This window comes from Hemicordylus capensis, chromosome 10 (genome assembly GCF_027244095.1).
Source record: "Hemicordylus capensis ecotype Gifberg chromosome 10, rHemCap1.1.pri, whole genome shotgun sequence".
NCBI lineage: Eukaryota > Metazoa > Chordata > Lepidosauria > Squamata > Cordylidae > Hemicordylus > Hemicordylus capensis.
Genome location: NC_069666.1, coordinates 7,952,598 through 7,975,797, shown reverse-complemented (window position 1 = coordinate 7,975,797; position 23,200 = coordinate 7,952,598). Strand labels below are relative to the sequence as shown.

The window sequence follows — 23,200 nt, the reverse complement described above, 5'->3', positions numbered from 1 at the left end:
AGGCCTACCAGTAAAGGAGAATCTGGTGAGGGTTTCCCTTTACTGCTAAAGGGCAGGGCAGGCTTCCTGAAGTGTAGAGGGGAGTAAAAACGACTTACAAATCACATTGGTGGTGGTTCTGGTGGCCGTTCTCCCCACCCCTGATGGCCTTCCCCTGAGTCTTTTGTTCTCCAGAGCTGGCTGTGGCCCAGTTCAGGCCTTCTTCGGCCTGTTTTGGGCCTGGGCGCAGGCGTGGAGGCCAATTTAGAGACCTCGGTGCATGCACAAGGGCCATTTGCATGAGCAACCCGGTTCGGTTTGAACTCAGACCCAGTCCGGTTTGAGGTCAAGCCTTCCAACCAAACTGGTTCGAACGTGAGCCAGCTTGATTCCAAGCTGGCATGCACATCTCTACCGGAGGGCACATCCCAACTGCTTGGGCAGCCAAGCCTAGGTTTGGCTTCCTGTGAGAAACACCAGGATCCATGCAGATCCCGTCACTGGCAAACCCAGCTCCAGAGCTTGGCTGGTAGCCCGGGTTAATGGCGGGAGGACAACCTTGCAGCCAGAGCAGACACAGAGATGGGCGCCTAGAGCGCCCGTTTCCCAGGGGAATCCCCCGAATTCACCGCCCTCGTAATGCCAGCTGATGTTTCAATGCCGGTTGAGCAGCAGCCGAACAAAGGACTCAATTAATTAACGTTCTGCTCTGGATCGCTTCCCTCCCTTCCGTCCCCCTCCCTCCCGATCCTCTGCTCTCCTCCGTGGCTGGCAGAGCGATCCCATTTGCAGGGGGCGAGGGGAACACAGCTTGTGACTGCGCGCTGCCAAAGAGAAGCAAGGTCAGGGGGAATAGAAGGAGTGGGAGAGGCTGTGAAAGCTGGGGGCTGAGCATTACTCACGAGGACGACTCAGCAGCTTTTTGGGAGAGGCTGGCTGACGTCTCTCTAAGGTGGCGGAGGTGGTCTGACAAACAGCTAGCCTCCCCCTTTTAATTTTTTGTGTTGTTTTGCCAGCAAATATGGAGAGGGACGGAAGACGGCACCACATTTAATGATCTATCTTTAAAGTAGCAGTTCTCAAGTGGTGTCTCCTGTGACAGGAGGAGAGCTGGCCTTGTGGTAGCAAGCATGACTTGTCCCCTTAGCTAAGCAGGGTCCGCTCTGGTTGCATATGAATGGGAGACCAAACATGTGAGCCCTGAAATATATTCCCTTTAGGGGATGGGGAGGATGCTCTAGGAAGAGCATCTAGGTTCCAAGTTCCCTCCCTGGCATCTCTAAGATAGGGCTGAGATTCCTGCCCGTAACCTTGGAGAAGCCGCTGCCAGTCTGTGTAGACAATACTGAGCTAGCTGGACCAATGGTCGGACTCAGTATATGGCAGCTTCCAATGTTCCTATCCTAGTGTGTGAAAAGACGTTAGAGGCCCTAAGAAGCTCAGAATATGCACCCACGGTGAAGGTTACCAAGCAGTAGTTTTCAGGGGTTACCCATGGGGCACAGGCCCCCAATGACTTGCTCAGAGCTCCGAATCTCATCAGCCACCTCCCAACATAAGAGCAGTCCTCCTGGATCAGGCTCGTGACTTAACTAGTGCAGCATCCTGTCTTCAGCATACCTCCTCCGGGACCTCTTCCAGGAAGAATGTGCAGCAGTGGAGGCACCTGCACAGAGCATGGGAGAGAGCTCCTCGCCTCACCTATCTCTCTGCTGCTCCTTCCACCTTCAGAGCGGCTGGATTACAGGCTTTAACAACCTACACAAGTATTTGTGTGTCTGAAAGTGGCTGAGTTTAATTCCCAAAGGGAAGGGGGTACTGTGTGCCTGGACCCCAGGCTGTTTAAGCAACACCCTTGGGGCTAGCTACTCTCTCTAGCTCTGCCCCTGTGTTGCATTCATCACATGTGCAATCTGTGGACACACTTTGTAGGACAGGGCCGAAAGGAAGACAGACACAGTGCACGGGAAGTTGCAAGGCAGGGCCGAAAGGAAGACAGACATGATGCATTGGGAGTTCAAGTGGTCACAACTCTGGTTGAGGATCTGCAAAATAAAAGTGAGCAAATCTGGGTTGGGAACAGGAGGAAAAGGTAGATAACCACGACCTTCAGCCCTGGCTCTGCAGACAGCTTTAGAAATGCCTTAGAATAAGCAGAGACCCCCTGTCCAGCTAGCCAGCGGAGAATTTGCAACAAGGCAGCTTCCTGTGTTCCTATGAATGTACCAAGTCTTGTCAAATTTCAGGGGAAATGTCTCTTTTACCTGATGTTTGGTAAACCTTACTTTAAAGGGTTGAAAGCAGAGCCCTCCTAAGAAGGAGGCTTCTGCCTCCCCCTCTTGCCTTTCTGCAGAGTAGCTGGGGGTTTGGGTCTCCTTTCTAGGAGGTGCTATTACAAATGCAGCTATCCCTGTGACTCCAGGGAGGAGGTCCTGACCGTGAGCCATTAAGCTTGCCTTCCCCCCGGGGAGTCACACAAGCAGAGCCATTAGCCATTGCCATGTGGAGTCCAAGCACAATTCTTGTCTGAACAGCTGTTCCAGAGACTGGAGGATCGACCCTGAGCACCAGAGAGCAGCCCTTTCTGGCACAGCCCTTTCTCCCACTGTTGTCGTCTTTCTTTCCTGGAAGAGCCCTAGTCAGTCTGAGACAGAATTCTACTCCTTTGCGCCCCTCCCTAGTAGTGTTTTGCTTCCAAAGAGATCTTGACCCTTGATGCACCTGGAAGAAATGAGGCCACTGGACTGCACAGGCATTATCATGAGTTATGGCTCCATTTGCATGCCCTCCTCATTCGCTGGACTTATAGGAGCATGGGAAGCTGCCATATACCGAATCAGACCCTTGGTCCATCTAGCTCAGTGTTGTCTACACTGTCTGGCAGCAGTTTTTCCAAAGTTTCAGGAAGGAGTCTTTAAGAACATCAGAACAGCCCTGCTGGATCAGGCCCAAGGCCCATCTAGTCCAGCATCCTGTTTCACACAGTGGTCCACCAGATGCTGCTGGGAAGCCTATAGGCAAGAGCTGAGGGCATGCCCTCTCTCCTGCTGTAACTCCCTTGCAACTGGTACTCAGAGGCATCCTGCCTTTGAGGCTGGAGGTGGCCTATAGCCCTCCGACTAGTAGCTGATGATAGACCTCTCCTCCATGAAATTATCCAAACCCCTCTTCAAGCCATCCAGGTTGTTGGCTGTCACCACATCTTGTGGCAGAGAATTCCACAAGTTGATTATGTGTGTTGTGAAAAAGTACTTCCGTTTGTTAGTCCTAAATTTCTCAGCCTTACCTGGAGATGCTGCCAAGGACTGAACCTGGGCTCTTCTTCATTCAAAGCAGGTGCTCTGCCACTGGACTACAGCCCCATCCCCTAAGTGGAATATCTTACAGAGCTCACATGTTGTCTCCCATACAAATGCAAACCAGGTCAGACCCTGCTTAGCACAGGGGAAAATTCATGCTCACTGCTACAAGATTAGATCTCCTCCCCAAGAAGGTATATTGGGTCTAGCTTGATTATTCTGTCTTATGGAAGAGAGCTGGTCTTGTGGTAGCAAGCATGACTTGTCCTCTTCACTAAGCAGGGTCTGCCCTGGTTGCATATGAATGGAAGACTTGATGTGTGAGCACTGTAAGCTATTCCCCTTAGGGGATGGAGCCACTCAGGGAAGAGCAGAAGGTTCCAAGTTCTCTCTCTGGCATCTCCAAGTTAGGGCTGAGAGAGACTCCTGCCTGCAACCTTGGGGAAGCCGCTGCCAGTCTGTGTAAACAATACTGAGCTAGATGGACCAAGAGTCTGACTCAGTATATGGCAGCTTCCTATGATGTGAATTGCAGACAGCTGGAGGGCCAGAGTTGCGCAGTAGTTCGAGGGGGTCCATGTCTGAATGCTTTTCCTTTTTTAAAAACCAAAACCAAAACCAAAAATTCCATGTACAAAACTCCTGTTTTGGTGAGGAGGGCTCCGCTCTTCTTGACATCTAAGTTCAGGGAGGCTTTGGCTGGGTGAGCTTTCCAATCGGAGTTCCCCCACCTGCAGCCTGAAATGGAAAAAGATTGGAGACGGGGGGATCTTGTGAGGTTGTCTTCTCTTATGCCAACTCCATTCACTGACTTGCAAATTCCTTCGAATCCCAGATGTGACCCCCCACCAAAAAGATGCATTCCTGTGTTCTGCCATGATCTGTCCCCTATGCTGATTTAATCCTTTTATTTTTTAAAAGACCACTTCTGCAATAGCAATGCAACCCTCTTTGAGTGTCAACTGATTGTCATGCTACTGGCGAGGAAGAGTAGTCAGTGGTGGCGATGGTGATGTGTTTCCAGCCTCAGTGGCACTTACCTGTCCTCAGTTGTTTCAATTTCTCAAAGAAGCAGTGGTGAAATTGACAGGCCTTGTCAGTTTCACCAGGTTTCTAGGGAATTACAACAGAGTTGGGGGCAAACCTCGTCAGTTTCACGGTGTGTGCACATCGGTATGGGAATGCGGAATTTTATTTATGTGTGTGTATATATAATATATATATGTATAAAATATGATATTGAATAATAGAGTGCACAGTAATCTATAATATAAAGCTGTTTGGGTCCCACTCTCTCACTGATGTGAAGCTTCCAGACCAACCCACAAAAGAGAAAAACATGTTTTCCCAAGTAGGTTCTAGAACTCGCCCAGACTACCCCAAATCCTGGAAAAAAATCATTTCCCCCCCAGAAAATGCTGGCACACTCTCCCATTTCAAAGCATAGGGCAGGGCTTCACAACTCAAATGTCCTGGTGGGCTGGAACCATCCACAACTTGGCATGCAGGGGCCAAAGTCAATTTTAAGCATATTACTTGTGGATCTGCTCCCCTTGTCAATGGACTCATAGGTTTAACCAAGGACAGTGACCAGAGAATAGGTCTTGTTCCTGCACAATCAGTGGGCCCCATGGAGTACATGCCAGCCCCAAACAAATGACAAGTCCTCTCCCTAAATTGTCATTGTTTTCAGGTTGCAATCATGCCGCGAATCAATGGACGCCTGGCTTCCATGCATGAATCAACATCACCAGAAGCATGACTCTCTCCTCCTGCACACACTTGCTTGGACAGTTTGACTCCACCCAAGGGTTTGAGTGGACCTTTCTAGATGAAAGAGAGCAGTTTGATCTGCTGTGGGCAGGGCAAGAAGCTGAACTTTTAAGCTCCAAGGAGAGAGAAATTATTTCTCCTGATGTATTTCTCCCTCCTTGGAGCGTAAACTTGTAAATTTGTCATAGATGCTCATCAGTGTCACTGATTGCCTTGGGAACTGTGGGGTCTCTTTCCTGGAAGATGTTCTAGGAGAGGTTGGATAAGCATCTCCTGGTAGATCTGGGGGATCTCCCCTACATGAAACCTTGGAGAGATGCTGCTGGTTAGCAAAAACAAAACTGAGCTAGATGGTACAAGGTAGCTTCTTATGTTCCCATGCACAACTTTGGCCCTCCAGCTGCTGTTGGACTACAACTCCCATAATCTCCAGCTACAGTGACCAATATTCAGGGATGATGGGAGTTGTAATCCAACAACAGCCAGAGCGCCAAAGTCATGCAGTCCTGCCCTAGCAGCTTGGCCAACGACTAACTGATGCTAGGGCTAGAGAAACATTGGCTCACTCCCGCCTGAGTTGGCAAAGGCAAAGGACTCCTATAAGAAGATCCCTACTAGATCATTCCACAAGCCAAACAGCACCAGCATTCTGTTTCTCACACAGCCAGCCACATGCCTTTGGGAATCCCACAACCAAAGCATGAAGTCCATGGGCCCCACTGGCCATGGCCTTCTTGCAGCATCTCCTCTTCCAAGGCATGCTGCTTCTGAATATTGACGTTTGACATAGTCGCACCCCTCCACATCCCATTAGTGGATCTCCGTGGTGGACCTCTCATCCAGTGTTCCCTCTCTAACAGGAATTCCCAGATGTTGACTACAACTCCCAGAATCCCCAAGCAAAAGCCATTGCGGCTGGGGATTCTGGGAGTTGTAGTCAACAACATCTGGGAATCCCTGTGAGAGGGAACACTGCCCCCATCCTTCCTCTTATCTGTCCAATCCCCATAGAAAGCCATCTAAACTAGTAGCTGTCACCTCTTCCCACATGAATAAACTCTATTAATTAATTATGGATTGTCTAAAGAATGTTTTCTCATGTCTGTCCTGAAGCTAGTGTGAATCGGTTCCAGGAGATGACCCCTTTGAACTCTTGCTTCCCCAGTGTGTACAGCAACAGTATCTTTGGCTGAGTTCTCCGGCTTCTCACTCCACTTTCCTGCTTTGGCTTGCTTATGGGAGTGAGCTGAGCTGAGCTGAGCTGTGGGGAGAGCTCTGCCAGAGTCTCTGTTGCTGATTAGGCTGAAATTGAAATCTCTCCAGAGTGAAATTCAGAAGAGAATATCCAGTTCCTCCAAGGAGAAACTGGAAATTCCCAGCACTTCTCTGGGTTCTTCCCAACAAGAAATGCTTATGAATTTTCTTGGATGGTTTCTGGGGAGGAGGAATCTACAGCACCATTTTGTGTGTGTGTCTCCTTTCCCTGGTAGGGGATACTTAAGGGAGACATCCTTGAGATTGAGAGTGATGTTGGATCAAGCTGTCAGTTGCCTGTCTCTAGACCAGATGATCCACTGGATCCTTTGAAGTGCATAAGACTTTCCTCAGTTGGCTGCAGAGTCCGGCATCCATTCGGCAAATAGAAGCCTGTTTTCCCCTTCTCCTCTGGATCACATTGCTGCTGTTGCAATATTTGGCACTGCTAGAAAGGGCAGTGATTGCCTTCTCTGCGTGATGTCGTGGGAGAGACTCTGGTACCGAAGCAGAGCACGTGTGGGAGAAGCAGGCGTGGGGGAGCCAGGCCATCTGGCTGTCCTCTGCTTTTGCTGTAGCTACGGAGCAACGTTCCGACTTGTTGCTTTCTCCCAGCATCCCTTGCCACTTGTGCATCGTTCTCTGCAGTGGGCATCCTGGTGGGGATACTCAGCTCTCCGGGTCACCTCAGCTCTCCGGTTCACCGTATCCGTCTGATCCGTTCTTGCATGGTGGTGGATAAAGGGTCATTGTTTTCCCCTGGAAGGAGACGTGTGTTGCCAAACAGAACACAAAGGGGAAGGGGCCATTTGTGTGAAGGGGAGGAAATGCAAGTTTTTGAAGGGGGGAAGGCAGGTTCTCTGCAATTCCATCTCCAGAGCCTGTTGCATTGCAGTGGCTCAGAAGGTGGTGCTTCGGAGTCCTTGGTTCGAATCGCCGCCTGGTGATGGATTTATTGGGCAGCCTTCGGAAAGTTGCCATTTCTCTCTCTCAGGGCCTTTCCAACTGATTAAAAAGCCCAAACGTTTCCATTAGCTCCAGGCGCGTGCTAATGAATGAAATAAAAATATTATTTATAGCGCTTCATCTTCCAGATGCAGAGTCCCCCCGCCCCTCAGTATGGCTTACATCATCATAAAAATGCTATGTTGAAACCACCATCAACAGTTTTGAAAAACCAAAAGCCATGAAAACAATAAGCCAGTATGAGAGAGAGAGAGGGGGAAATTCTAAAACAAAATAGTATCCAATTATTCCTCATTCCTAATGTGAACCCTAGATCAGTACTACCCTTAGAAGGCATTTGCATATAACGTGGAACTGCCAGCATGGTGTAGTGGTTAGAGTGCTAGACTAGGACCGGGGAGACCTGAGTTCAAATCCCCATTCATCCATGATACTAGCTGGGTGACTCTGGGCCAGTCACTTCTCTCTCAGCCTAACCTACTTCACAGGGTTGTTGTGAGGAGAAACTTTAGTATGTAGTACACCGCTCTGGGCTCCTTGAAGGAAGAGCGGGATATAAAATGCAAAAAACAAACAAACAAACAAACAAAACCCTGGAGTTTTAGGGTCAGAGGTTTTCTCATTGTGTCATCCATCTGAATGCTTAAAACTTCTGTTCTGCAAGGTGATGCACCCTTGGTTTCAGTTTTGTGACCGCAATCTGAACCCTCAGGTTGTAGCAAGTTTCGTCTCCCCAATCCAAGGTTTCACGCAACCTGTGTGTTGTCCGAATTCAGAACCGCAGGTTGTGTTAGTTGTAGCTGGAGTTGAGGGAGGCATCTCCTCTCTTCCTCCAGCTTTGATTGGCCATGTGGGATGTCCTTCATGCCAGAAGGAAGCTTGCACAGCCAGTTCCCCCTCCTCTCTGCAGTCTTGCTGATTACATGGACATCAGTCTCCATGACATCCAAATTCGGACAGGAGATTGGTGGGGAGCAGAACCGCGGGTCCATTGAACCCATGGTTCCACGTTCCATGTGAATATGGGCAGAATCTCCATGTGAAACAAGCCATATATATTAGGTCTGGGAGAACTTGACACCCAGGGTTAAGATCAGCTGGTTGAAATGGAACTCTCTCCAAGGTGAGATTCAACAGCGAATTTCAGGCTCTTCCAAGGAAAATTGAAAGAGAATTTCAGGGTTCCTTTCAAGGAGAAACAGTGGAGAACTTTCTCAGATGGTTTCCCACATCCTTGGGGGGCTAGTCATTTCTCTGAACTTCATAAGGCCTCACCTAGCCTTGCAAGGGGGATTGCTCTGCTCCAGGTTGGCTGACTGAGAAGCCAGCTGAGAAGCTCTAGCAAAAGATATGAAGGGAAGGACTGGGAAAGAAAGGAGAAGCATGCGGAAATCGAGGATTCAGAAGGGAGCCAGCAGCTTCCCTCCCTGGCAGCATCTCCAAGATAGGGTTGAGAGAGACTCCTGCCTGCAGCATTGGAGAAGCTACTGCCAGTCTGTGAAGACAATACTGAGTTGGATGGACCAATGGTCTGAGCTGCCTATGCTGCTTAAAGATGTCAGATGGGCCATAGTTCAGGATTTGTTTCTGCGTGGATGTACATTCATTGATTTCTCAGTGAGTGGCAATACGGCCGGATGTGTGCCTAGCTCCTATCTGAAAGTGATGGAGATGTCATGCAAGTTCTCCATATACAAATTCATGCCATCACTATACAAATGCATGTCCCAGGTTCACGCATACAAGTTCTGCACCAATCCTTGTAAGGTAAGCCCTTACTATTCTTATACGAGTGGTGTAGTGGTAAGTGTGTTGCACTGGGATCAGGAGGACCCAAGTTCAAATCCCCGATCAGCCATGAAACTCACTGGGTGACTCTGGGCCAGTCCCTTATCTTGCAGCCTAACCTACCTCATAGGATTGTTGTGGGGATAAACAACCATGCTCCAGGCTCCTTGGAAGAAGAGTAGGGTGGAGAGAAGAAGTGGATTGTCTAGGCCAGGGGTTCACAATCTTGGATCCCCAGGTGTTGCTGGGCTCCCTTCAGCCCTTGTGGCTGGGGATGATGGGAGTTGTCGTCCCACAACATCTGGGGGTGGGAGTTTGGGAGCCCCTGATCTAAGGCCACTTAGTGAATTCACAGCAGAGGCGAGATTCAAACTCGGCCTTGACAGATTTGAGGCTTGATCTCTTGACGAATGTGCCACACAAGAAGGCTGTTCACACAGGAGGCAGTCCGCCCATTCGGGCATCTGTTTACGTGTGTGTATCTGTCTGGTTGGCCACATAGGTTGGCTTTAAAATTGGAGTGGGGCTGGACGCCTCAGAAACTAGATACAGATCACCTTGGACACATGGCCAGAAGTATGCACCATGTGTAAATTTAGAACATAGGAGAGGAGAGCTGGTCTTGTGGTAAGGTAAGGGTAAAATGTGCTATCGAGTCAGTTTCACTTCCTGGAGACCACAGAGCCCTGTGGTTGTCTTTGGTAGAATACAGGAGGGGTTTACCATTGCCTCCTCCCGCGCAGTATGAGATGATGCCTTTCAGCATCTTCCTATATCGCTGCTGCCTGATAGAGGTGTTTCCCATAGTCTGGGAAACATACTGGCGGGGATTTGTACTGGCAACCTCTGGCTTGCTAGTCAGGTCATTTCCCCACTGTGCCATTAGGTGGCTGGTCTTGTGGTAGCAAGCATGAATTGTCCCCTTTGTTAAACAGGGTCTGCCTTGGTTTGCATTTGAATGGGAGACAACGTGTGTGAGCACTGCAAGGTATGCTCCTTAGGGGATGGGGCTGCTCAGGGGAAAGCATCTGCGTGCTTGCACCTATTCCCTGGCATCTCCAAGATAGGGCTGAGAGAAATTCCTGCTTGTAAGCTTGGAGAAGCTGCTGCCACACGTAGACAATACTGTGCTAGATGAACCAAGGAGCTGACTCAATATAAGGCAACTTCCTCCTTCCAAAGGGCCATATGAATGCATGGAATTCCTGAAACGTATGAAATGCATGAAATTCAATGCATTCCATGGCCATCTGGAAGGAACCAGGGCTTTTCAGTGGGCGTCCCCTGTCATTCATGTTACTCATTCATTTAGTAACACTTACATGCAAAAGGTTCCAGGCTCCCTCCCTGGCATCTCCAGATAGGGCTGAGGGAGACGCCATGGAGAAGCCGCTGCCAGTCTGTATAGACAATACTTAGCTAGATGGACCAATTGTTTGACTTGTTAGAAGGCAGGCTTCTATGTCTTATAATTTTAAAAAAGGACTAAGGAACTGGAACCATCAGAATTAGGTACATAGCATGTTCAACACATGCACAGAAGTATACACCATGTGTAAATTTAGAACCTGGAGACCAGCAACTTGTGTGCCTGACACAGATTGTACTGTGTGAGTATCGCTCATCTCCTTAATGGATCCTTTTCATTGCTTAATCAAGCAATGGAACGGTCACTGGTTGCATTCGCACCTAACGGGAAACCAGAGATGAAGGAGCCGGAGGTTGACATCCTCGTATGTCCGAATGTGTGCAACTGTGGTTCCGTCAGAAAAGTGACCTGAGGTTTTCCTTCCCGAACTCCAATTTGAACCCTTGGATTTTAATGAGTTTTGCTGCTTCTACCTGAGGTTTGCTTTCGGCAGTGTTACGTCCAAAGGCAGAATTGGAGTTATAGCAAGCTGTAACCAGAGTTGAGGGAGGAAGCTCCTCCTCCTCTCCGGCTGTGATTGGCTGCTGGGGGCTATCCGTCATGCCAGAAGGAAGCCCACACAGTCACTTCCCCCTCCTCTCTGCAGTCTCTGAGACTTCCCATTAAGTGTGAATGCGGCCACTATGTGGTAGAAGACCCAACCCTAAATGTTCCGGCTTCAGTGTCTAGCATCTCTGCTTGGCTAATGCAGTGCTTCCCAGAGAGCTGAAATGCATCCTTCCCCTGCCCCCACCGAATTAAACCTGGAGATGAACTTCATCCTTGCACCCAAGGTGGTTTCCTTTGGGGGCCAAGCTAGACTTGACAGGGTCGATCCATGATCAGAGCATTCTATTTTCTATTAAAGTTCATAGCAGCTTCAGAAGAGGAATCAGATTGGGACCCCAGAGTTGGGGATGGGGACAAACCTTTTCTCACTCTACTGTTCTTGTAGCCCTAAAGGTAAAGTGTGCCATCAAGTCGATTTCGACTCCTGGTGCCCACAGAGCCCTGTGATTTTCTTTTGGTAGAATACAGGAGGGGTTGACCATTGTCTCCTCCCGCTCAATCTGAGATGATGCCTTTCAGCACCTTCCTTTATTGCTGCTGCCTGATATTGTACCAGCGGGGATTTGAACTGGCAACCTTCTGCTTGTTAGTCAAGCATTTTCCCACTGTGCTGTTAGGTGGCTGCTCCTGCAGCCCTGCCTGTATGCAAATATGGACAAACAGCAGGTTTAGTGGGAGAGGTTGCTTTAGTGGGGAAGATGGTACAGTGGGAAGCGATGAACTCCCTCTCACCCAATGCTATGATCTGCTGCTTCTGCATGGCTGCTGTTAATGGAAAAATAGACCCACTAGAAGATTCTCATTGCAGATGTCCCTTGATGCATCTAGTTGCACCTATAGACTGTAAGAATTATTGACTCCCAGAAGAACCTCTTACCTTGGTTCCTGCATGTAACTGAGGACCTTGGTATATTGGAAAGAGGCGAGTGAGAACAAGAACTCCTTCAGAGATCCAGGGGTAGCCTCCTAGGTCACTCTGTCAGGATGTACTGAATGTTCCAATAGCTCCCCATGTGGTATAATAGTCCATTTACTCCCAGGTGGATGTCAACGGGAAGTAGGCAAGTTTGCTTGTTTGTTTGTTGTTCTATCACATTTCTATACTGCCCAAAACTGACATCTCTGGGCAGTTTACAACAAGCAAAAAAAAAAAAAAAAAAGTTAAAACATTAGTTAAAATAAATATCAACAAAAACAAAATAAATATCAACAAAAAAAACCAAAACAGTAGTTAAAAGTGTTAAAACAACGGGCCGGGTCTCACGATCCGTGAAACCCGGTTTGGGGCGGGGAACAGGAGGAGCGGGCTAAGCCCACTCACGAGCAGTGAGGGAGCCCTGGGCGGCCGGATCGGCCGCCCACACGATTGCCAGCTCAGAGCCAGAGCCAGCAGGTACTGGGGAGCTTGGGGGCCACGTGGCCTCCAGAAGCCCTGTGTGAGTGTGCAGGGCATACTGGGGAGACCCCTGGAGCTGGGAGGCGGCTTTTCGCCTCCCCTCCAGGGGTCTACTCATGAGTAGGTGCTGCGCGAAGGTGCGCCATGGCTACTCACCATAATTAAAACCAGGTTTGCGGAGCGCTCATTCCGCAAACCTGGTTTCAAGGCAGGGGTTCTCGAGCGGGTTATCTGCTCTAGAACCATCGGGCTCGGCTGCGAACCCAGTGGCTCGTATGATTGGCAAAAATGGGTCTAGGCTCTCCTAGCCCGATTTTTGCCGATCGTCTGAATAGCCCCAATATTTAATTAAAATCCTGGGTGAATAGGTGCATCTTTAGAGACTTTTAAAAAGTTGTCAGAGATGGGGAGGCTCTTATTTCAGAAGGGAGCGTATTCCAAAGCTCTGGGGATATTAAATAAATAAATAAACATAAAATGCAAATGTGGTGGAGGGCAGTTCTCCAGGAATAGCTTCAGTCAGAGTTGGCAACCCTATTGGCAAGGGAAGAGAGAGATTCTCTGAGCCTGGAAATAGGTCTGCACAAATAGAGAGAGAAGGAAGTGTCTAGCTAGCAGCAGGGAGTTGGTCATTTGGGGGCTTCAGCTTTGGACTAACAGATGTAAGAGAGGCCCCCTGGAAACTGTGGGGAGAGGAACAGAAAATGGTCTAATTTTAGAGAGGGAAGAGCAGAAGGCTCTTTGTTAACTGTAGCTGGAGGTTTCCATTTTCCATTTACAAGTAACAAGGGCACTCTCCAAGTCTCTTCCTGTATCTAAAAATACAACATGCCGTGGAAAGGTTTATGCACAGAGCTCTAATTCCAAGGAAAAATTCTGTGCCAGGAATCTCAGAGCTGCTCAGAGGTACCTGAGCCTCTTCTGGAAGTCGATCCAGGTATCAACACCTCCCCCCTTGTATATTTTGTTTCAGACACCAGAGGGAGTCCCAGAAGCAGCCTGTGTCAGAAGGTCTTGCTTGCTGGGACTTACATAGGGCTGAAAGAACTGTGAGTCAGGGTGGTGGGGTAGAGGAATCGGATGTCCAGGAGATGAGCTGGGTCTAGGACAGTATAAATGTGGATGTAACCACACCAATATAATTCTGGTCTGACGCGATTCATGTCTTCCAGCAAGAGCCTAACTATAGAGTTTTGCAAAAATCATAAACTGTGTGAGACTAGGATGCTATCAAGCATCATCTGCCCATTTCTTCAAGTAAGAAATGGGCTGAGAACAGAGGTGGAAGGAGCAAATTGCGGTTGGCAAAAGGGAGATGGTCAGGTTGCCAGCTCTGACTGAATCTGTTCTTGGAGACGTTCCTTCAATATATTTTTTTCCACAGTCCCAAGCCATGCAGTTCTCCAGGGTTTCTTTCAAGAGTCACCTGGGGATTGATGCTGATTCCTGGAGACTCCCAGATAGTTGGCAGTCCTAGGAGATAGAGAGATTCTTCAAGAAGATTCTCTGGCTGGACCTTAAACTTGAAAAAGCTCTGTGCAGGGGGGGGAAATGCATAGCTAGCAAGACTGTGGACGGACACAAATGTTGGGATTGGTCCTGTCCTGATCTAAGCTGATCCCGCAAATGTCGGTTCAGGGTCCTTTGGACCAGGGATTCTCAATGTTGGCTCTCGAGATGATCTTAGACTTCAACTCTGAGGGCTATAGGCCACCTCCAGCCTCAAAGGCAGGGTGCCTCTGAGTACCAGCTGCAGGGGAGTAACAGCAGGAAGTGGGCCATTTGGGCCTTAGGCAGAGTGGGCTGCTGCTCCCTTTCCCACCAGTGTTCCTTTTAACAGCGATTTCCAAATGTTGACTACAGCTCCCAGAATCCCCAGCTGCAGTGGCCTTTGGCTGGAGATTATGGGAGTTGTAGTCAACATCTGGCAATCCCTGTGACAGGCAACATTGTTTCCCACCAACTCATCCTCTGCTCAAGTCCCCAACTGAATTGACCTGTAAGGGTTGGGAGCGGGGCTTCCTGTATGATTCCTTCCCATGCCAGCCATGCCTCTCTGGAAAGAGGACCAATTTTGGCTGTGACTTGGCCTCACAATGGGAGCAAATAGTAGGATGGGGTCATGGTGCAGTGGTAGAGCATCTGCTTAGCATGCAGAAAGTCTCAGGTTCAATATCCAGGAAGAGCTGGGAAAAATTCCTTCCTGAAGCCTGGATTGCTGCTGCCAGTCAGAGCAGACAGTACTGAGCTAGGTGGACCAATAGTCTGACTCAGCAGACGGCAGCTTCCTGTTCCTACTGATGGCTTTTGGTCTGGGAATCCACAAAAGCCTAGAGACAATCCCATAGACTCCACCCAGTTTTGCCCCCTTTTTCTCAAGATTAAGGCCGAGACATCTCTTTATTTTGTGAATTGGTTTCCTGTTGGTTTCCTATTCCTAGTTTCCTATTGAACCAAGGAGGCACTACGCTTCATTTTGCAGCAGAAGCATGAGTTTCTGGTTTGGCTGTGCGCAGTTTCTCCACTAGAGGGCAGCACAATGCACAATAAAATGACATGCTGGATGGGATAGACATAAACACCTGGTAACATCTGGAGAGGAAAGTGTGAGGCGGGGTAGATAATTGGGACACTGAAGCAAGGAGAAGTCCTGAATTACAACTTCTCTCCAAGTCGAGAGGCAGAAGAACTGTTCTTGGTAAGAGCTTTTGGATCTCTTGGCATAAAAACGTCAAGATCACTGGTAAAGGTTTTGCAGGCAATTTCCCTAGTGTTGCTGAAGTGTGAAGTGTGATAGGGCAAGGTAAAATGCAGAAAAAAAGTTCCCGAATGAGTACAGCTGGTACATACTGTGGCCGGGTTCAGACATACGAGGTTCTCTCCATCAGAGATATGGATGGAAGGCCCGAGGTTCTTTCCATCAGAGATATGGATGGAATCTGAAGTTGGTTCTGCAGTTGGTCATGTAGGAGGAGAGCTGTTCTTGTGGTAGCCAGCATGAATTGTCCCCTTTGCATTAATCAGGGTCTGCTCTGGTTTGCATTTGAATGGGAGGCTACATGTGTGAGCACTGTAAGATAGTCCCTTTAGGGGACAGGGCTGGGTGCGTGGGGAGAATGCTGGGAGCATCCATGGAAAGGGTGGGGAGTCAAAGGGAAGGTTGAGAATGAATGCGGGGAGGCTGGAAAAAAGCAAAGGGAGTTAGGGATGTGCACAGAACCGGTTTTGCCAGTCGGGTTCAAATCTGGATCGGATTCGAACCGACCCGGTCCATTCTGACTTTGGGCTCAGATGAACTAGGTTTGGTTTGGCCACTGAACCAGCTGAATCAGTTCACAGGCTGGTTGGGGGTATACTTGTAGAGGGTAATCTGGCGTTTTCTGTGGTGATGCAAATGATCTCTGTGCAAGTACAGAGGTCAAGAAAGTGGCTTTTGTGCAGGCAAGGAGGCCTGAACTAGGCCGCAGAAGGTCTGAGCTTTGATTCAGGAGGCCGGCGAGGGGGCTTGGAGGAGCCCCCCCCCCACTGCCCCACACCATCTCTGGAGACTCGCTGCCACTGTGGGCTTAAAATAAATGGTACTTCTTTTTGCCCTCCCCGCCTTATGTCAGGGAATCCCCCCTTTACTTGTAATCCTTGCTGGATTACCCTTTACAAGTATACCTGAACTGGTCTGCCGTCCGGTTCTTAGAATCGGGGCCTGGGCCGGTTCGAACTTGGACCACTTGAACCAGGCCGGTTCAAATCGAGCCAGCTTGCATATCCCTACGGCAGGGATACCTGGGTACTGGGCAATTGTCCTGCGATTGGCTGCCTCTCTGTTGTGAGGGGAGGGACTAGTGCTGTCGGAGGTTCTGCGACTCCCGAATCGTGCTGTCGGAGGTTCTGCGACTCCCGAATCGTGCTGTCGGAGGTTCTGCGACTCCCGAATCGTGCTGTCGGAGGTTCTGCGACTCCCGAATCGTGCTGTCGGAGGTTCTGCGACTCCCGAATCGTGCTGTCGGAGGTTCTGCGACTCCCGAATCGTGCTGTCGGAGGTTCTGCGACTCCCGAATCGTGCTGTCGGAGGTTCTGCGACTCCTGATAGCACAGGCCTTTTGTGCCCTATCTGACTCATGCAAGTTTTGCAAGGAGTCCTCACACCTCAAAGATGTGCCAGGAGAGAACAGTAGACTGCTGGTGACCTTTTCTCCTCTCCACCCTGCACCACTTTGTAAGCTCATAAGGATCAGTTTATGACTTGTCCTCTTTGCCAAGCAGGGTCCACCCTGGGTTGCATTTGAATGGGTCAAACATTCTAAGCACTAAAACAAACTCGGCCCAGTTCTTCACTCCCTGTGGGGAAAGTGGTTCTTTGCCAGTTTCTTTCACGCCCGCCCCTAAGAAGATGCCAGAGCCTTACAAGACTACGCAGATCTGCAGACACTGGACAGGCCCAGCTAAACATTTACAGTAAGGTTGGAGCTCCCGAGTGCTGGCGCCATCTCTCAATTAATTTCCAGAGCCTCCTTAGGAGCAAGCCAGACATTAGGGAATTAGCATGTCTGGGGGGACGGCTGCAAGAATGCAAGCAGAGTTATTTTGGGAATATGAGAGAGAGAGAGAGAGAGAGAAGGAACTCTGCTTTCCTTGCACTACGGAAGCACCCTCTCCATAGTTATTCTTGGGCTGCTCTGGCCAGTGACTGGCCTTCAGTGCAGAACAGCTAGGGAGGTGGAGTTGGATGCTGGTGGTCAAGGGCTACAATTTATTATGGCTGGGGATTCTGGGAGTTGTAGTTCAGCAACATCTTGGGGAACCCAGGTTGGGAACCGCTAGTCTACACTGACTGGAAGTGGCTTCTCCAAGGTTGCAGGCAGGAGTCTCTCTCAGCCCTACCATGGAGAAGCCAGGGAGTGAACTTGCAGCCTAAATGCTCTTCCCAGAGTGGCCCCATCCCTTGAGGGGAATATCTTCCAGTGGTCACACTTCTAGTCTCCCATTCATATGCAGCCAGGGCAGACCCTGCTTAGCAAAGGGGACAAGTCATGTTTGCTACCACAAGACCAGCTCTCCTCTCCTTAATGTGTGAGTTGAACACAAGAACAGCCTGTTTCACACAGTAATGCCTCAGATGCCTCCAAGAAGAGCACAGGCAGAAGGTGAGGGCTTGCCCTCTCTCCTGCTGTTACTCCCTTGCAACTGGTATTGAGAGGCATCTCGCCTCTGAGGCTGGAGGTGGCCTAGAGCCACCAGTCTAGTGGTCATCGATAGACCTGTCCTCCATGACTTTGTCTAAGCCCCTCTTAAAGCCATCTAAGCTTGTGGCTACCACCACATCCTGTGGCAGATAATTCCATAAGTTAATTATGTGCTGTGTGAAGAAATACTTCCTTTTGCAAGTCCTAAATTTCCTGACCTTCCGTTTCATGGGATTGGCTCTGGCTTGCCACCACTTTGTCTGATGAAGACCCTGTGCCTTTTTATCATAAGGGGCTGGGTGAGGAGTGGTTCTTCAAGTGCGGAATCTCTTCCTTCTTTCCCTTCTCCTCACCCCCCACCACTAGGCGCTGTGTCGCCATTGGTGGTAAAAATGGCAGCTGTTGGGTTTTCTGCCTGTTTTCCTGGCAATATGGCTTTTCTGTCCTAATGAATGTGCAGCTGTTACTATGAGGGTTGTTAGGTGTAAAGGGTGAATCATCCTTTTGCTTTGGAGTGACTCAGCTCAGGATGTGACCGAGCCGTTCGGAGTCACTGTTTGTTGTGTGGGATGAAAGCCAGCTTATGGTCCAGTGGGTAGAGTGATGAACAAGCTGGACCTGTTTTGTTTCAACTCAGGGATGCCCCAGCCATGTACAAGCAGGGCTGAGCCTCAAGTTCCCTCATGAGAGCTTCCACTCCAATTTTGGCGAGCGTGGGCCTACTTTTTCTGCTTCCGCTTTATTGCAGTGCTGGCCATGTTTCTTCCAGCAGTTGCTAGCCACCATTTGTCTATCCCAGAATGCCTCTTTGAATGAAGTGATGTCATCATGTCGCATCCTGTTGAAAGGGACTCTGGGGGGCAGGATGGTGGCCTCCATCCCTAGGGGAGCACTACATAGCTTCCTTTTTGAGGGGATTTCAAATTAGTTTGATTAGATTTAAAATAAAGAGCAACCAATCACCGCTGGGTTCTCCTGGGGGAAAAAAAAAATCCTGAAATGTCTCTCACAGCATGGTGTGCGTTTGGGGCAGGGAGTTCAGGTGGCGGGGCCATAGCTTGGTGGTAGAACATCAGCTCTGCATGTAGAAGATCTCAGGTTCAATTGCTGGCAGCATTGCCAGGTAGGGCTGGGAAAGACTTCTGTCTATAATCTCAGAGAGCCGCTGCCAGTCAGTGTAGGTGATACCGAGCTAGAAGGACTATTGGTCTGACTCAATATAAGGCAGCTTCTTATGTTCCTGTGTCTGAAATACTGACAAGGAACTCATTGCTAGAGATCTATTTTCACAGTGTGTGTGTGTGTGTGTTAGATTTAAGCTCCTCCCATCCCTCATCCACTAGAGGTCAATTCACAATTATATTCACCTCCTAGAGTCTTTGGAGGAGGCAGTATATAAGAAAATTAATAAAACAAATGTTCAACTCCCGTACGAGTGTACCGTGTACACAGATACGGTCATTTATATAATAATGCTGAACGCTCATACAGGAGTGCACTTCCGGTCTGTACCATGCATTTGAAGATCCTGTATCCAGGTTCCCTTTTTAAAATGAACACAGGTACAGTCATTCGCACAAACACCTGTCCGAGTGTACAGACATCTGTACACTCATAGGAAGCTGTCATATACTGAGTCAAACTATAGGTCCATCTAGCTCAGTATTGTCTACACCGACTGACAGCGGCTTCTGCAAGGTTGCAGGCACGGATCTCTCTCTGCCCTATCTTGGAGATGCTGCCAGGGAGGGAACTTTGAACCTTCTACATGCAAGCAGGCAGGTGCTCTTCCCAAAGTGGCCCCATCCCCTAAGGGAGAATATCTTACAGTGCTCACACATGTAGTCTCCCATTCAAATGCAATCCAGGGTGGACCCTGCTTAGCAAAGAGGACCATTCATGCTTGCTGCCACAAGACCAGCTTTCCTCCCACTCATGCAGCACAATGTCTGAATTGGGCTTACATCTTAACAGCAGTCCTGCTTGTGGTTTTCTGTAGCTCGTGGAATCGGGGTCTGGAGGCAGCTGGCCTTCTGGAACTCTAAACGCACCAATTTCTCTCTTGTGTGCACATAGTTTCCCCTTCACTTGTCCCCTCCTCTCTCCTCTCTCCCATTCCAGGAGGGAGAACGGCCCTCCCCACTTGGTTAATTGTAATGTGTATAGACAGGGATATGTGTTTGGAAATGAAGACCTGGGCCTCGTATCGATTCCCGCACAGATGGCAGCCGGGCTGCCTCTGGGGAGCTGTAATGATTCGCTTGGTAGCTCTGCTCCCTCCAGCCTTGCTTCTGGGCCCCTCCTCCTAAGTTGCTTTCACCTCCCAGGAGGGAATATCGCCAATTCTCTACATGGAAGAATCCGTCTCTCCCCCCCATTCTCCCATATGGACCTGCTGAGGTCACAGATGCTGGTGTTCAGTGGCGTGTATATTTCTCCCTTGTCCCCTTCTGGCTTGCGTTAATGACTCCAGACCAAGAAAAAAGAGTGAGAGTGTTTGTTCACTTAAGCTCTCAGAATAGTTTTTTGGCAATCAGGAGAGACAGAGGGATGTGGCTGTAGCTCAGTGGAAGAGCATCTGCATGTTTACGTTTAGGAGTTTCAAGGTTCAGTCCCTGGCAGCATCTTCAGGTCGGGCTGGGAGAGACCCATGCCTGAAACCTTGGGGGAGTTGCTGCCAGTCAGTGTCGGCAATCCTGAGCTAGATGGACCAAGGTTCTGACTCGGTATAAGGCAGCTCTCTGTGTTCCTAGGTTCTGCCTTCACTCTGGATTCCATAACTGATATTCTTGCAGGGGATCAAACCATGTACAAACTTGGGTTTGGGATTGCTGCAGTTTCATTGGTAAAAATAAATATTTACTCTCTGCTTCAGGTACTAGCTTTTAAAAAGAGGATTCAGCCATCACTTTGGCCTTGTATAGAACTCAAATATACTGCAGGAAAGATGACCTAGAAGAGGGAGGAATGCAACACAAAACCTATATCATCTCTTCTCTGGTATTGTCGGCCTCTTTGGCCCACAATATGTTTAGGACATGTTTTGAACTTGTTTAGGACATGTTTAGAACCTGGGGTTCCTAACCTTCTGCCCACTAGATGTTGCTGAACGATGACTCCCATGATGAGAATTGTAGTTCAGCAACATCTGGAGGGTTACAGGCTGTGGACCTCTGCTGAGGCCAACCCTGACTCCTACCTTACACGTATCTTGACCTTTCTTCCCTCTGTTGTACTTGGTTGCTCCTTCCCCATCCCAGTGAAAATCAAGAAGAAGAAAACCCAATCTGCATATTCCTCATAACCAATTTCGGATGAGGGCTTGTTCTTTTAAAAATCATTTGAAAAGCAGTGGCTTGGTCTGCAGCAGCAAACACTAGGGATGTGTGAATTTATTTGGGTACAGTAAAAACTAAATAAATAAATTAATTAAAAGTCAACCGCTGTCTTGAAATTTGGGTGGTAGGTGGCACCCATGGGAACCTACCCACCACCCAATTTTGGTGTCCCTAGGACCTTTTTAAGTGGTCCAAATTGACCGAAACCTGAATCAAATCAAATTATATCTGAATCGAATGTGGAGTGATGCGGGGGGACAGATTCGGACACAAAACAAATCAGGGGTGATTCAGTTTGGGCACAAATTGAATCAAAATAATCTATTTGTGCACATCCCTAGCAAACACCCTTGGCTGATTCCCCTTTCTCTCTTGCAGGAGGTGGCCAGCCTGAAGGACTTGCAATGACCCCTTCTCGGGGCTTGCCCTCTGCTAACAGTTTTTCACAGCTTGTTGATAGGGAAACTGAGGCACAGGGCCAAAAAGGCCCACAATACCAGAGAAAAGATGATATAAGTTTTGTTTTGCATTCCTCCCTGTTCAGGTCATCTTTCCTCCAGTATATTTGATTTCATGGATGCAGAAACAGGATTATCTAACCCGTAATACAAGAGATGTGCAAGGAAAAAAAGTCATTTCAGGTCATCTTACATTTTGGGGGCTAAAGTCTTTGTTCACATTGGTCTTCTTTCGCTAACATTGTGTTCCACCCATAAAGGATCCCCTCACTTTTGTTCCCCTATTTTTTTGTGTGGTGGGGAAGGAGGATGGGGCCAGAGCTTAGTGGAAGAACATCTGTTTTGCATGCAGAAGATCTCAGGTTCAATCCCTGGCAGAATCTCCAAGATAGGACTCTGCCTTAAACCTGGAGATACACTGCCAGTCAGTGTAGACAATACAGAGCTAGATGGTCCAATGCTCTGACTCGGTCTATGGCAGCTTCCTATCTATCTAACTTTTCATTTTCTTTGGAAGTGCCAATTCCTTCTGGCAGCCACCATCTCTCCACCACCCACAACACCTTGCATTGGTCCAGGGTATTGTGGGTAAAAAACATGGCCACCTCCATGCTAACAAGGCATTTTGTCTCCCTTGTTGAAAAAATAAGTGGATCCCAAGTGGGCTTTTTGCTCCATAAGCCATTTAGTTCATCCATTCGAGATGGACGAAAATTCAACTGAATTGGCCTGATTTAGTTCAGTTTCCCATTTGTTATGAAATTAATGCATATCCCCATCTAATACTGTACATGCATGGCAAAAACAGTGTCTCTTCTACTGTGAATAGTTGCAACTGTGGAGAGCCCGATATGGTTAAAGTCATGTTCTTTAACTTTTTCAAGAGCAAAGCCGGAGAATGTGGTGCCTCTGTTGTGCCCATATTGCTTGCATCGCTGCCTCTTTGGGGAAAGCTGCATGACTTCCAAAGTGCACTTGGTAGAATAGATTTGTTTATGCAGAGACTTAATTAGCATCTTGAAATATTAAATAGTCAACAAAGCTAACAAGATCAGTGTACACAAAGAGGGACTTTCCCTACTATTCTGGGACATCGTTTTCCTTTTCAATGTAATCAGCGGCTGGTCAGGATGACTAGTTCACCTTGGGGGCTTGGTAGTGACTGAAGAGTTGGCTGAACACATGATGCTGCCTTTGACTGAGTCGGATCCATGGTCGGATCCATTGTGGTAGCAAGCATGACTTGCCCTCTTAGCTAAGCAGGGTCTGCCCTGGTTGCATTTGAATGGGAGACTACTTGTGAGGACTGTAAGGGGATGGAACTGCTCTGGAAAGAGCATCTAGGATCCAAGTTCCATCTCTGGCATCACCAAGATAGGGCTGAGAGAGACGTCTGCCTGCTACTTTGGAGAAGCTGCTGCCAGTCTGTGTAGACAACACTGAGCTAGATGGACCACTGCTCTGACTTGGTATATGGCAGCTTCCTATGTTCTTAAGGCAGACCTCATGAACTCCTCATTTCTCTCCTTTCATGACCTGCATTGTGACCATAACTTGGCTCCAGGACGTGGGAATGCTGCCAGTATCATTGAGTTGGTCTTCCTAGTGCAAGGTGCCGAGAAGGGCCACACCAGTTTGACAGTAGCCTGGAAAGAGGGCTTGGCTGAAAAGCCAAGGTTAAGAGCCAACCTCGTCTAATCAAGTTATTGGTGCTAAACTAGCATCTTGGCTTTAGGGAGTATTCCAAGTCTGGTACACTTTCCAAGGTGCTGGGAAGACTTGAGGTCAGTC

General features: G+C 48.7%; 1 protein-coding gene across 8 annotated transcripts in view; it reads left to right on the top strand.

The window, feature by feature from the left end:
* Positions 1 to 23,200, top strand: part of NTRK3 (neurotrophic receptor tyrosine kinase 3) — a 364,980-nt gene that overhangs the window by 7,788 nt on the left and 333,992 nt on the right. Inside the window, exon 1 of one of the 8 annotated variants that reach the window (XM_053272597.1) lies at positions 15,110 to 15,131. The exons of the other annotated variants lie outside the window; for them this stretch is intronic. The gene's annotated coding sequence lies outside the window, so the exon portion shown is untranslated. Of the gene's footprint in view, positions 1 to 15,109; positions 15,132 to 23,200 lie in introns of those variants that run through there. 8 annotated transcript variants of the gene reach the window in all.